Genomic DNA, 14,735 nt, shown 5'->3' on the forward strand with positions numbered 1-14,735 from the left:
GTGCGGCTCAGAAGTCTATGTGTTCATGAGCTCCCAGGTGATGCCCAAACACACCGATGTTTGAGGAAAAGTTGTTAGAGAGACTTGTTTAGAAAAACAAACAAGAGAAGAGCCAGGATTTGAAGGTAATGAAGATATTCAGTGGACATCTTCCGTTGATATCCTTGATGGACCCTTCCATTCACATGTGCCTTTGTCCAAACACCTAGAACCCAGCAGTTTCAAGAGTTACCCTGAATGCTTACCATGAGTTACCATGGGCTCTGAGTGGTCATGACACATTGAGTTTCACATACTGTGTTCATTAACACACCAGTCACTTCAATGTGGGCCACAGGGGAGGCTATGCCTGGGATAGGAAAGTTATTGAAATTTCCATACTCTCAATGTTTTTGTTCTGTGAGCCTTATTCATCTCCAAAAATTTAAGAATACTCACATAGAAAGAACTATGTAAAGGATGTCAGATGCAACCTCAAACTCCATCATTCACAAAGACTGTGATGGCTTGTAAATGTTAGGCCCAGGGAGTGGCACTATTAGGAGGTGTGGCTTTGTTGGAAGAAGTGTGTCACTGTGGGGGTGGGCTTTAAGACCCTCATCCTAGCTGCCTGAAAGTCTGTCTTCCACTAGCAGCCTTCAGATGAAGATGCATCATGTCTGCCTGGATGCTGCCATGCTCCCACCATGATGATAATGGACTGAACCTCTGAACCTGTAAGCCAGCCCCAATTAAATGTTATCCTTATAAGAGTTGTCTTGGTCATGGTGTCTGTTCACAGCAGTAAAACCCTAACTAAGACAAAGATATGTCACAGTTAATGATCTGTGAGCATCACTTCTGACTTGATTCACACATGGGTCACAGCTGTCCCTAGTGTCTACCCAAAGGGGTGCATACTAAATGTGCTGTAAAGCTGTAAAGCTTTGCCAGGTGCTTGGAACACAGGGCAGGAACTTCCAACAGGAAGTCACTTCAGGAGCAGGGAGGAATTAATACACTCGCTCGCTCTAAGCTGGCTTCCTCTATACTTGCCCAGTTCAGAAACCCTTGCCAAAGGAATGATACCGCCCCCAGTGGGATGGGTCCTCTTACATCAACAAACAAGCAAGACAACCCTTGCAAGCATTTCCACAGGCCAACCGGGTCTAGAGGACTGCTCACTGAGGCTCTCTTTTCAGGTGACCCTAGATTGTGTCTTGTTGTGGATGGGCTTGGTGCTGTTTGTATGTTGATGCTAATTCTGCTCTCCTGGGAGGGGTTATGGACAGGGAGTGAGTCCTGAACCCATATGACTTCTTGTGAACCAATCCCTTAATGAAAAAAGGAGCCAATCACTGGGCAAGTAGGTGGGACTTCCGGGTTGGACGGAGGAAGAGAGGAAGGAGGATAACTTTAGAGGCGTTTGCAATGGGGATAGCTTGAAGGCAAGATGTAGCTGCTAGAGTTTCCCAGTATCATGGTGGATCCTCAGGATTCCGCACCAGAGGAATCAGATTTAATAGGGCTTACAAGATAAGGTTTTAATTGTTGCACCCAGAGATAGAGTTATTGTTTCTGAGCTAAGCTTGTGTGGTGTTTTTCTTCTCACGGATTCGACTGGTTCTGTAGTGAAAAGATACAGTGGCAAAGCGTGGGTTCGCCTGATGTGCACCACACAGGCTGTGGGGGCTTTGAAGCATGGGGTTGGTGTGGTAACAACCCGTTAGTGGGAGCCTAGTGACATCGGAGAGAGATTGTGGAGTTCTGACTCAGAATCTCCACGAGATAAAAACAGGTATGCCATTGCTCGCCAGTGCATGGCTGGCCAGGCCTGTGGGGCAGAGAGTTGCGGGCCTCAAGGGCAGGAACCTGCCGGTTCTTTTTATATTTCCCTGCAACAGCATCTGCCTTGTTAAACTGAAAAGCATCTCATGAGTGTGTTTTAGTATCAACAAGTACCGTTCTACTCATAGTTTTAGATTATTTTCTATCTCTTTGGAAGAAAGGCTTTGGTGGTTTGAATGCAAATGGCCCCCATAGGCGCATATAGTTAGAAGTTTTATTCCCCATTAGTGGGCTGAGTAAGGATTAGGAGGTGTTGCCTTGGAAGAGGAGGTGTGGCCCTGTTGGAGTGGGTTTTGGCTTTTATCTTTCAAAAGCCTTCACCAGGCCCCAATTCCTCAATTCCTCCCTCTCCTCAGTCCCCTCCCTCTCCCTTCCTCTTACCCCTGCCTCTGCCTTGTGGGAAGCCAATAAACGCCATTACAAGATGGTGCTGGTTTCAATAAGCAGATGCCCGTGAATATGGGTAAACAACCAATGTGCGCATGTGCGGTAGAGTTTTTTGCCGAGTTGGCCCGAGGCATGTAAATGAGGTACTGAAAGCATAACCAATCAGGTGTAGACAAGCCTATCCTAGGCCTATAAGCAGCACTGGTTTTTGGGCTCAGGATCTTTCGCTTTCGCTATCAAGCTCTCCCAATAAATGTATGCAGAAGAATCCTGTTGTGGCGTCCTTGATGGTGAGTCGGGCATCTACACTGTCTCATGGGTATGAGCTCTCAACTACTGCCCTGGCACCATGGCTGCCTGCCTGCTGCCATGCTCCCTGCCATGATGGCCTAACCTTCTGAAACAGTAAGCAAGCCTTCAATTAAATGTTTCTTTTTATAAGTTGCCTTTGTCATGGTGTCTCTTCACAGCAGTAGAAAATAAGGCAACAGCTCCTCTTGCTATCTGTACTGGACGCTGCCTTCCACACACGGCGCCCAGGCCAGCCTATACCAGCTCCTTCTTACCCATAGCTGAGTAGCTAATTTGCAAATCTTGTACACTGTTTGGATGGTCCAAGCTCCACGTGGGAGCCGGGCTAGAGTTCAGACCTCTTGCTCCCTTCTGTCATCTTCTGTGGTGGTTTGAACAGGAATGGCCCCATCAGCTCATAAATTTGAATGCTTGGTCTCCAGGGAGTGGCACTATCAGGATGCATGGCCTGGTTGGAGTGGGCGTGGCCTCGTTGGAGTGGGCGTGGCCTTGTTAGAGGAAGTTCCTCACTTGGGGAGAGGGGATTGAGGTTTCAGAAGCTCAAGCTAGGCCTAATGATTCACTGTCTTTTCTTGCTGCCTTCTGATCCGGATGTAGAACTCTCAGCTACCTCCAGCACCATGTCTGTCTGTGTGCCAACATTCTTCCTGCCGTGATGATAATGAACGAAATCTCTGAATGTAGGCCAGCCCCAATTAAATGCTTTCCTTTAAAAGACCTGCCTTGGGCATGGCATCTCTTCACAGCAATAGAAAACTAAGCCCTCTTCATCCTTTCCACTCATCTTTGTCTCTCTCCTTCTCTTTCTCCCTCTCTCTCTCTCTCTCTCTCTCTCTCTCTCTCTCTCTCTCTGAAAGAGAGCCCTGCCTCCTCTTGCCTCCTGCTGACGTGGCTGTGCCCAGGAACAGACAAGATTCTGCAGGAAAAAAAAAAAGATAGATTTTATTAAATAAGTAAATAAATAACTCTCCAATTTCTAAACTACATTCTTGTATTTTTCCTCACTTTCTGAGGAAAGCTTGAGTCTGTCCCTGTGAAAAGTGGCCTGTCCCGGCCGAGCCCCAGGGCAGATCTATCTTATTTAGAAGGCATGACCAGGATTTGGGAAAGGACACACACTGGCCACTTCTTTGTGTGAGAAGAGAGGAGTCTGAGGCTGTAGATCAGTGGTAGTGATCTGGCCCCAGTACCACACGCAGAGAAAACTAACAGAAGGGAAAGGTCCTGGCTGTGGTTGTGCGAGCCTGAAATCTCAGCACTTGGGAAGTGGAGGCACCAGAATCCCACAGTGTTGAAGGCCTGCCTGGGCTACAGCAAGCTCCACACTGGTCAGGGGTACAAAGCAAAACTCACAGCTGGGAGAGGTGGGTGGACAGAGAGAGAGAGAGGTGGGGAAAGAGGGAGGGAGGGAGAGAGAAGGAGAGAGAGGATAAGGAAGGCAGGAGAGGGGGGAGAGAGGAGGGAATTGAGCTGGAGATTGAGGTTTGAGGAGGAGCAGAAGGGCAGAGTGGGGAGGGAACATCTGGCCCCGCCTCACCGCACCTCGCCTGGAGCAGGGATTATATTCAATGTCCTTTGCAGAGACATTCACCAAATGGTGCTTCCAGAAGTCCTCAGGCCTTTACAGCCCCAGACAAAATTCCGTTTCTACTGCAGTGGCTGCAGGCCACAATAAATACATGGCCAGCAACTGCAGGTCCTCCCTCTGCTTCCACAGTCCTTGGGCCAGATTTAATCAGAAAAGCCAAGTTAGCAACACTCAGCTAAGAAGGACTTTTCCCTGTGACGGTCTCATTTGGATGGTTCGGGTGGAACCCCACGGAAAGAGCAACATATGTCTAAAATTGAAAAGGGATGAAATAAATACATCACCCTCAGACTCAGGATCCAAATCCAACCACATACTTCCATTCCACTGCGTCAATGACAGTAATAAAGGCCAAAGAGAGGGGGAGGGGTGGGAGGAAGGGGAAAGCAAGGGGAGGGGAGAGAAGGAGAAGGGGAAGGGAGGGAGGGAAGAGGAGGGGAGGAAAGGGGGAGAGAGAAAGAAACAGAACAGGAAAGAGGGGACAGAGGGAAAAGGGGCAGGGACAGAGAAATAAGGAAGAGGGGATGGGAGAAAGGAAAAGAACGGAGACAGGAAAGTAAGGAGACAGGGAGACCCCAGAGCCAGGGAAGGGAAATGGGGAGACAGTAAATGACTGAGTCATCCTGGTGGTGGTTCAGGTCCACACGTGGCATCCTAGCCCCGCCCACCACTCCACAGACCTCTCTTACTCTGTGCCCCTTCACTTGTGAATCATCTCTGCACACACACACACACACACACACACACACACACACACACCCAGTCTGGGATCCTCTTTGCCGTCTAATGGCCCCAACTGAGAGACGACAACTCTAACTCTGGGTCACTGGAACTATTACTCCTCGCTTGGCTTCCAGCTCTGGTCTGAGTCCTGTGAGAGGGACCCATGTCATAACCTTTGATGAGACTCAACACAGGTTCTCAGGTCTCCCTTCTTCCCCCACACTGGTCACTTCATACTATGACTTGACACCAACTGCTGACCAGCGGTAAAGTCCACCCCCTTCCACCACTGCAAAACTAGACTTGGTCGAGTGCATCTGGTCCAGTGGGACACAACAAAGATGGAAGCTGGGGGACCCGGGTTCAGGCACAGTGCAGCATAGCCTAGGTGGGTACCAGAGAACAGGTCACACCCCAGCAAGCACCAGACAATGCTGGACACAGTTAGACGAGCCATCTTGGGCCACATAGAAAAGACCAGCAGGAGCTGGAGAGATGGCTCCTCTGTTAAGAGCACTGGCTGCTCTTCCAGAGGACCAGGGTTCAATTCCTTCATGTGTGGTGTGTCTGTGTGTACAGTGGCAGGGGTGGGGGTGGGGGAGGGTGAAGGTTTTATAGGTCAGAACAGAGAACTTTGGGTTGAAAGATTCCATCTGCAAATCTGCCCCCTGCAGCATCCACACTGTAAATACGAATGCAGGTTGGTATGTCGATCTTCCTGGGTTCTGCCCATGCTAACGGCCTGCAGATCTTTCCACATGTCAGCTTCCCAGTCCTGAGTGTGTCCACTCACTTGAGACCTTTGGGTAATTAGCCCTTTATATCTGTCTCTGTGGGCCCAGAAATTTGACTTCAAAGGACGCTCCCCAGATTCAGAACGGACTGTCCTCAGTTAGGAACTGCCAGAGGTCTGCATTTGGAGATGGAGCAGGCAAAAGGAACAGAAAGTCTCAGTGTTCAGACTGAGCGGGAAATAGCCAGTCCTGTCCCCAGAGCCCCAAAAAGTATTGTTCACTGTACAAGTTAAGCCCAGTTCTTTTTCCTAACCTCACGCCTGCTCCTGGGACAATGAGTCAGAGACTAATCATTAAATGCCTAGGCCATAAGCTTTGGCTCATTAGTGACTAGCTCGTAACCTAATTAACCCTTTTAAACTATTTTCTGTCTGTCATGTGGTTAGTTACCTCTCCTTCGGCTCTGGACCATGTCTTCCTTTGTGTCTTCCTCAGCACCTCCCTGGGCTCACCTACCTGCTGGTTTCCGCCTGTCTCCTCTATGAGTCTCTGCTCTTCGCCCAGCTCTGCTCTCTTTTATAACCTTACTCTTTCCCAGAATCCTCTCACTTCCTGCCAGTGTCTCACCTCCTATTTCCTGCCTCAGCTCATTGGCCATCTGCATTTTGTTTTGTTTTGTTTTGTTTTGTTTTGTTTTGTTTTTCAAGACAGGGTTTCTCTGTGTAGCCCTGGCTGTCCTGGAACTCACTCTGTAGACCAGGCTGGCCTCGAACTCAGAAATCCTCCTGCCTCTGCCTCCCAAGTGCTGGGATTAAAGGCATGTGCCACCACGCCTGGCAGCCATCAGCTTTTTTATTGACAGGTGGTTCTCCCTACGTTGCAGTTCACAGTCTGAGAAATCCACACCATACACAAAGCTGCCCCACACCGCACTGCACTGGCCACCCATGTGCATGTGTGCACTAACTTGCACAGGCATGTGTGGCCAGAGCAGTTTTGGTGAGTGCGATGCCACCAGTGAACAGCACCCTGGTCCAGTGCTATGGAAGCAGACTCGGTGGGGCAAACGGGGCTGCACCAGTTCTTCCTTGGGGTCCTCAGACTGAAAGGACAACATAACCCCCTTTGTCACCATTTAAGGACCAGGCCTGATTTTAAAAAGAAGGCCATAGGCACAGACCATAAGATCCAGAAACAGAGTCATAAAACCCCCTCCCAAAGAACAGCCTGAGGTTAGCCACAAAAATGGGGAGATATCTTATCTCAGAAAGGGCCATCTGCACTGGGCAGCCCAATCTCATCCTATGGTTAAACGTTCATGACATAGGGATGCAGACCACTGAACACCTGTGACCCCCCAGCACCCACCAATGAAATCTGAGGTTACCTAGCTCTTCTAGGGAGTTCCCCAGATTCACTATAAGAAGGCCTGCATGCCTTTGTCTGGGGTCGCCATTTCAAAAAATTAACCATGCTTGTTTCTGCAGAATAGATGATCTTTGTCTTTGCATACTATCTGAATCTGGGGTCTTCCTTCAGCGATTTTCAGACCCTTACAAGGCACGAGACCCTTGGGCAGCGCATTTATGAGATGCCATCCTCCTAAGGCTCCTTGAAGAACACCCATGCTACTTTCAGACGACAGGGACCCTGCCCACACTGGGCAGGTCCAAGTCTAGGGAATGGGAATTGCTCTTGTCCCCCTGCAGGACACAAGAACAGTGGTGACAGATGCTGACACTCTACTGTTTGTCTGGTGCCTTGCCACGCTGTTCCTGTGGCTCAGGGAAAGTCACCTCTGTAGTGGCACAGAAATATTCTAAGAATATGTTTTCATTTTAATCCCAGAATTAAATTGAATTAATTAATCGTTCCGGTTAATTAGTTAGATAATTAATAAAATCAATGATAAATAAATTTAATTAATTAAATATAATTAACTGAGCTCATTTCACCCCAAACCCCACAGCTGACTGTGATTTGCCTCGTGCTCTAGCAGAGGCATGGTTTTGTCAGCTGCAGATAGTTTCTGCGATTGCGTGACATTTGGAATTCTGGGAACTTTTCAGAAAATGCTAGGGCCCTGAGAGACGGGGCTGGTGGTTGTTGGTCATTTTGGGGCAGGCTTGGTTGTGTTTTGTTAGTAGTCGTGCTCAAAGAAGAAACAAAAAGAAAAATATTAGACTCTGGGACCTCTGTTTCTGTCGCTCTGTCTCTCTCTCTCTCTCTCTCTCTCTCTCTCTCTCTGTCTCTCCTCTACCCTTCTTTCTCTCTTATCTAGAGATAGGGGTAAAATAGCGGGGGTGGGGATAAAGGGTGATAGAGAGTAACACAGACCAGCTCCCCACCCCCATGCGTGTGGTATCCTGTTATGCTGAACTAAATAATCAGCCTGAGGTCTTTCAGCAGCTGTCGCAGCAGCTGTCACCCTTACTTCTGTCACACCGTTGTGCTGGATTGCTCCCCTAAAGTGTCCTTCTCCACCCCCCCCACCCCCCATAAAGACTGTTTCCTCAGAAGATTGGAAACCTAAACAAGACAGCGTAGCCACACCCAGGGGCCACGCCCCCTCCTATGCTAATTCTTCAATCCTAAAATCATTTCCCCTTCCCCTTCTCTAGCTGGAATCATGGTCTCACTCTCCCTGGGAAGGGGGTTCTCTTGGCTCTGGCTCTCTGAGCCTTCTTGTATTTTACTTTATGTGCCTGCCATGCGCCTGCATATTAATATAACCGTTTATTTTCCTCTTGTCTGTTGTCGGTTTACTTTGACAGACTCAGTTATCAAGCTTTACAGAGTCCCCACCTGCACTCACTGTTAGCTACTGCTCTGTGCATTAGACCATTTACAAGGCTAACGTGTAAGTGTGTGCTCTCCTTGGCCAGGGCCTCATTATCCCCTGTAAGCTGTTGAGAAAAGTGGGGCGGGCTTGAACTGAAGGTTGGGTTCTTTCATTTTTGTTTGTTTTTGGTTTTTCGAGACAGGGTTTCTCTGTATAGCCCTGGCTGTCCTGGAACTCACTTTGTAGACCAGGCTGGCTTCGAACTCAGAAATCCACCTGTCTCTGCCTCCTAAGTGCTGGGATTAAAGGCGTGCGCCACCACCGCCTGGTGGGTTCTTTCATTTTTACTCTAACAACACATAAGATACAGTTAAGGACTGGAGAGGTTGCTCAGAGATGAAGAACATATGCTGCTCTTGTGGATTTTGTCCCACCATGGTACCCACATGGTCACTCACAAACTGCAGTTCCCAGGTATCCGACAGGTGCCACCTTCTGACCTCCTCATGCCCTGCACATACATCGTACTTAGATAAACACAGGCAAAGCATGCATGTGCATTTAATAAACAAATAAACCTTTACCAGGGCTGGAGAGATGGTAAAGGCTTCTAGCACACAAGGAAACACAGCAGATCCCCCTTCTCTGAAGACTCAGTTACAGTAATATTTGCAATGCAAAGCGTTTTTGTAGGTCTGGGGTTGAGCCCAGTCAGTAGAATGCTGGCCAAGCATGAGCAAAGCCCTAAGTTCACTCCCAGCACCTTACAGTAGGCATGGTGGTATACATTCCTGCAACCCCAGCACCATGGAGGTAGGGACAGAGAGACCAGAAACTGGAGCGCATTCTTGGCTATGCAGCAAGTTCAAAGCTCACCTTGAGACACATGAGATCCTGTCTTTAAGGCGGATGCTCACAGCCAACCATGGGGATCCCAATGGAGGAGTTAAAGGACTGAAGGGGTTTGCAACCCCATAGGAAGAACAACAATATCAACCAACCAGAACCCACCCACCCCCACCCCCAAGCTCCCAGCGACTAAACCACCAACCATAGAGTACACATGGAGGGACCCAGGGCTCCAGCTGCATATGTAACAGAGGATGGCTTTGTCTAGCATCCTCTAGAAGGAGAGGCCCTTGGTCCTGTGAAGGTTTGGTTCCCCAGTGCAGGGGAATGCCAGGGCAGTGAGGTGGGAGTGGGGGGGGGAGCACCCTCATAGAAGCAGGGGGAGGGGAATGGGATAGGGGGGTTCTGGAGGGGAAACTGGGAAAGATGAAAACATTTGAAATGTAAATACATAAAATATTCAATATAAATAAATAAATAAGCCAGACATCTGGCACTGGTGGTGCACGCCTTTAATCTCAGCACTTGGGAGGCAGAGGCAGGCAAATCTGAGTTCAAGGCCAGCCTGGTCTACAGAGTGAGTTCCAAGACAGCCAGGGCTACACAGAGAAACCCTGTCTCGAAGAAAAAAGAAAAAGGAAAAAAAAGGGGGGGGAGGGAAGGGAAGGAAAAGAAAGGACAAGAAAAGAAAAGAAAAAAGAAAAGAGAAACAAAAAAATTAGACAGGCAGGCATAGTAGCTCATGCTTGTAATTAAACACTGGGGAGATTGAGGCAGGGAGATTGCTAAAAGTTTGAGGCTAGCTTGGGCTACATAGTGTGATCTAGGTTAGTCTGGGCTAAAGTGAACCCCTCTGTTAAAACTAAGGAAAGAAAGAAGGGAGGGAGGAAGGGTGAGGGAGGGATGGGGGAGGGTGGACATTGTGGGTGAAAGGAAAAGAACAAAGGGGGGGACGACTAAAGCACAACGAGGAACTGAGGTATTCGAGGGAGAGTGTGCTCACATACATTTTATCACACCATAATGAGTGTATTTTACTATTGGTTATTGTTGTTAATCTCTTAGCCTGTCTAATTATTAATTAAATCTTACCATGCATGTGTATGAACCAGTGTCACATAACATACACAGGACTGGGGGTGCCTGAGACTTCAGGCACACTGGACAGAGGACTGGCTTGGCATCCCTCTGGCCGTCCCTCTGGGTGGGTGGCTTGACCATTGTCTCTCGCTGCCTAGCCCAACGCAGGTGACACACCCTGTCATTTCTGCTGCTTCCAAACTGCCGGGCTCCTGTTGATACAGGAAGTCCATAAATTCCCGAGTCTCCTAAGATTAAATTGTAATATTCAGCACCACTGTGGCCGGGAACACAAACACAGATTATGAACAGAACTATAGCACAGTGTGTCATTAAGAACTGGTCAGCCTCACAGTCCAGAATCTGCTTATATTTATTAGATGTCCACCAATCCTCAAATAGTATTCAGAGCCTCCCAAATTTATTTCAACAGTCAGCTAGAAAAATATTCTAGCCACTGGACTCTTAAGGGGATTTAAAATGTACCTACTTTAAAATAAGTATATTTTATACTTTCCTGCTTTAAAATACACTTATCTGACCTCTTTGTGGCCACCTCCAAAATGTCCATTGCAGTTCTAGAATTGGCCACCAGAGGGAAGCAGAGTTCCATCGGGAGACAGGGGGCGGCCCTTCCCTGTTAGGAGAGCTGCTGCTCCCCACCTCTGACCCTGAAACTGTCTGAGCAAGTGATGCACGAGGTGGGTGGAAATTACTAGAAACTCATTGTTTTTGCTTAAATAAGAGAGGTTTTTCTCTTACTTGTGTTTATTGAACAAGCTACCATGTGCAAGGAAAAGACAAACTCGGTATGTCCCCAAGGCTGGGGTTGCCCACAGAATTCTCTTTGGAGTCTCCGTTTCCTCATAAGCACACATTATTCATTCAAAAATAAAACGATCGCACACCTATAAAATCCCGGCACCTTACCATATCCAAAGCGGCAGAGAGGAACCCACACAGCCAGTAGTACCCTGTAAAAACTTAACATGCTGTGCACTGGAGGCCGGTATATCATGCCTAAATAATGTCAGCTGACTCCCAGGACACTCAAGCCGAACTGAGAGGAAGGGGTGTCCCACATCACTTGCTAATCCTGTTTTTATCTTTGTCTAGTAGTTAGGAAAAAGGGCAAAAATCACACCAGCAAAGAACGCTGGAAAGTAGCATCTCTGGATACCAAAGATAGACGCAGGGATAACCAGAGATGGCTCTGGGCTTCTGCTGAGAGACAGGAAGGCACAGAGCAGAACACAGATGAGCCAGTTCTCCAGGGCCACACGGCAGAGTGCCACAGATGGTGGCACCAAGACATCAAAGTTTGTCTTCTCCCGGCTTTGAGTCAGAAATCCAAAGTCAAGGTGTTGGCTACAGTGACTTCTTCTGTGAGTTTCCCTCTTTGCCCCGTAGAAGGTGACATTCCTGCATCTGCCTACAGTTGAGTCTGCAACCACATCTCCGTCCTAGTTTATTCTTACAAGGACACCAGTCACATCAGATGAGGGTTTGTCATGTCATCTCATTTGATTTTAATGTCCTGAAAACTGCTAAGTCTTATATTGGACATAGAATTGGCCACTGGGTGTTGTAATTACAGACTCTTGCCAGCAGGAGGCGCATCGTGCTCGGAGAGTGTAATTAAATCTCTTGGCGGTGGAGGTCAGTGAGAAGCGAGTAGGAACAGAGGTGCACCCAAAAACATCAAGAAAACGTGAAAATATAAAGTTCACCCTAAGGCCCTGCAAGAGAGCATTTTTCAAGTTCTCCACCCACCACTGTTCAGAAAGAACAAAGATGGAGAGATGAAGGATTGTGGCAGGGGAGGAGGGTCTGCTGCTAGGATGCACACACTGAGGGATTCGAGGCCACATCCACATTGGGGGGGTGGGGGTGGGGGGTGGATCCCTCCTGATGTAGGATCATAGGATCGGTCCTCATGCTGCCGCTTTCCTATCCGTTTGTTTCTCCAGTCTGGGACTGGAACTCAAACTTCCTGGTCTATTCCCAGGAGGCTATTAGAAACAGCCTCCCGACCGACCGGACTGCTGTTTCTAATGGGCCTTCTCCAGGAAGACTTTCCAGCCCTCTCTAGACCACTTAGCTTCTCACAGTGGCCTCTCTACAATGGAGCGCCTTCTTCAGCACAGCCTATCTGTAAGGCAGTACCATGAGCGATGAGGGAACTCTAAGCTGTTAACTTTTCATCATCCACCCACTCGGAGTTCAGCCAGCGATAGAGAGCCAGACAAAGAAGGGTGCACGGAGCTGGCATGATTCTGAAACTCTGTCACTTCCAGGCACCCACTTCATCGTTCATAGAAAGAAACGCTTGTATTCAAAACAAAACAAACAAACAAACAAACAAAAACTACTCTGTGCCAGGCTGGCTCTGGAATGGAATAAGAAGATACAGTCCCTGCCCTTGCGGGCCACCCTATCAAGTGCAAGCACTCAAATGTGACTTTAGAAGCAACACTGTCCATACATTTCTAGAAGCAAAGTAGCAGAAATATTTTGAGTCCCAAGAAAGGGACAATGACTCTTCGCCTACCTCCCTAAATTGTTTCCCACCTGGTCTCTGACAATTTCATTTCCTTTCATGAGAACGTAAACTTTCATAAAAGATGCAATTTAGAGAACTGGCTATCTCAAGAGCAAGGAAAATGCAAACGCAAACACAGCCATCGAATTTACAGGGGAGGGAGGGGGGTTTCGGGAAATGTCAAAAAAAAAGTGAACCTGCCAACTCTCAGCAGGGCCAGGCCACACTCCCTGCCCCTGCCTCTGCCAACTCTCTGGAGCTAGCCCCCTTGTCAGCTTATCTCACTTGCTTGTCTCAGGCTCTTTCTCAGCCACTGGGCTCCCGCCTGGCCATCTGGGAGGGAGGGGTGAGTTTCTCTTTCTACCACACAAAGCCCCAGGTCAGCCATCTCAACGCCTAATTACCTAGTAGCATGAAGACTAAGCTTATAGTTAACCAATTAGACTTATATATCAATAAAAATCACAATTTACAAGATGTCAATACAATAATTTCAGAACCAATTGATAATGATAAAACTTTAACCCAATTATTCTAACCATTTGAGAACGTCAGCCTCCATTCTGGTTCTCTCTCCTCCAGATATCTCTCTCTCTCTCTCTCTCTCTCTCTCTCTCTCTCTCTCTCTCTCTCTCTCTCTCTCGCTCTCCCCCTCCCCCCTCCCTGCAACTCTTGGCTCTGCCTCCCTTTCCCCCAGACCTCCTCTGCATTAATAGAATTGGACAGGGAGAACCCTGCGACAGAGGGGAGTCAGTGTCTATGGGAGAATGAGTGGTGCACTGGGCTCACAGGTTCAAGCCCAGGATCCTCCTTCAGGCACTCCTCCCTTCTGGTTCCCCTCACCCCCTCTGCAGCCAATCCAGGGCATCAGACAGAGTCCCAATGTTTATCCTGAGTTTCAAGGGGGCTGTGTAAGGAGAAAGAGAACATGACCTCTGTCTTACTGTGAACTGGGAAGCCCCAGTCAGTGCAGTGGGGCAGCAGCTCAGCCTGGCCTTCCAGGCTTCTTTGCAAAGAGCAATGGGTAAGACCAGTAAAGGTTCAGGGAACATCCTAACCCCTGCTGTAAGGTGGCGTAGTTGGGTGTGGTGGTGCACACCTTTAATCCCAGGACTCAGGAGGCAGAGGCAGGCGGATCTCTGAGTTCCAGGCCAGCCTGGTCTACAGAGTGAGTTCCAGGACAGCCAGGGCAATACAGAGAAACCCTGTTTTGAAACACCAGTGTGGGGGTGGGGGGGGCGCGAGGTCAAGTCACTTGGAAGAGATAAAGTCATCAGTCTGAAGGAACAGGAGCTCAGGGCAAGGGGATGGATGAGTGGGACAGCCGGTGGCGAGGCCATCACTTGGACCCCAGGAAAGGAATGGAGCCTAACACTACACTGGCAATGACGCTGCCAACCAGTCACCCAACCATGCGGTGTGCTACAAGGGACTCGCCAGCAGAAAACTTGCTACTGTCTTTGGGTCTAAAATTCCACCTGGTCCAGTGTTCAATGTTTGTTCCCTTGAGTTGTGTCTGACCGGCCAGCTCCAGTTCTGTGCCTCTGCAGCTCAGCCTGACGCTTGTAGCAACTTTCCAACTAGATTAGTTAATATCTGACCCTGTGATGGCGCTCCTTACCTGTGCCAGCAATGTGCCACCGCCCTCAGGAAGTCAGCCGAGGCTTCGTTACCCTCGGTAACCTGTGTATCTACATACATCTCTATATATCTCATATGTGTGTGTGTATATATACATCTATAATATTTCATGTACATACATCTCTATATATCTCATATGTGTGTATATATACATACATCTATAATATTTCATGTACATACATCTCTATATACCTCGTATATGTGTATACATACATCTATATTTCACATATGTACATTGATATGGATTTCATATATATCTACACACTGAAT

General features: G+C 48.3%; 1 long non-coding RNA gene across 1 annotated transcript in view; it reads right to left on the reverse strand.

Moving 5' to 3' along the window:
• Positions 1-2,022: 2,022 nt before the first annotated feature.
• Gm1604a (predicted gene 1604A) overlaps positions 2,023-14,735 on the reverse strand; it is a 252,943-nt gene continuing 240,230 nt past the window's right edge. Inside the window, exon 6 of the long non-coding RNA NR_168938.1 lies at positions 2,023-3,442. This is a non-coding gene — a long non-coding RNA (predicted gene 1604A). The remainder of the gene's footprint in view (positions 3,443-14,735) is intronic.

Source organism: Mus musculus, chromosome 17, assembly GCF_000001635.26.
Source record: "Mus musculus strain C57BL/6J chromosome 17, GRCm38.p6 C57BL/6J".
NCBI lineage: Eukaryota > Metazoa > Chordata > Mammalia > Rodentia > Muridae > Mus > Mus musculus.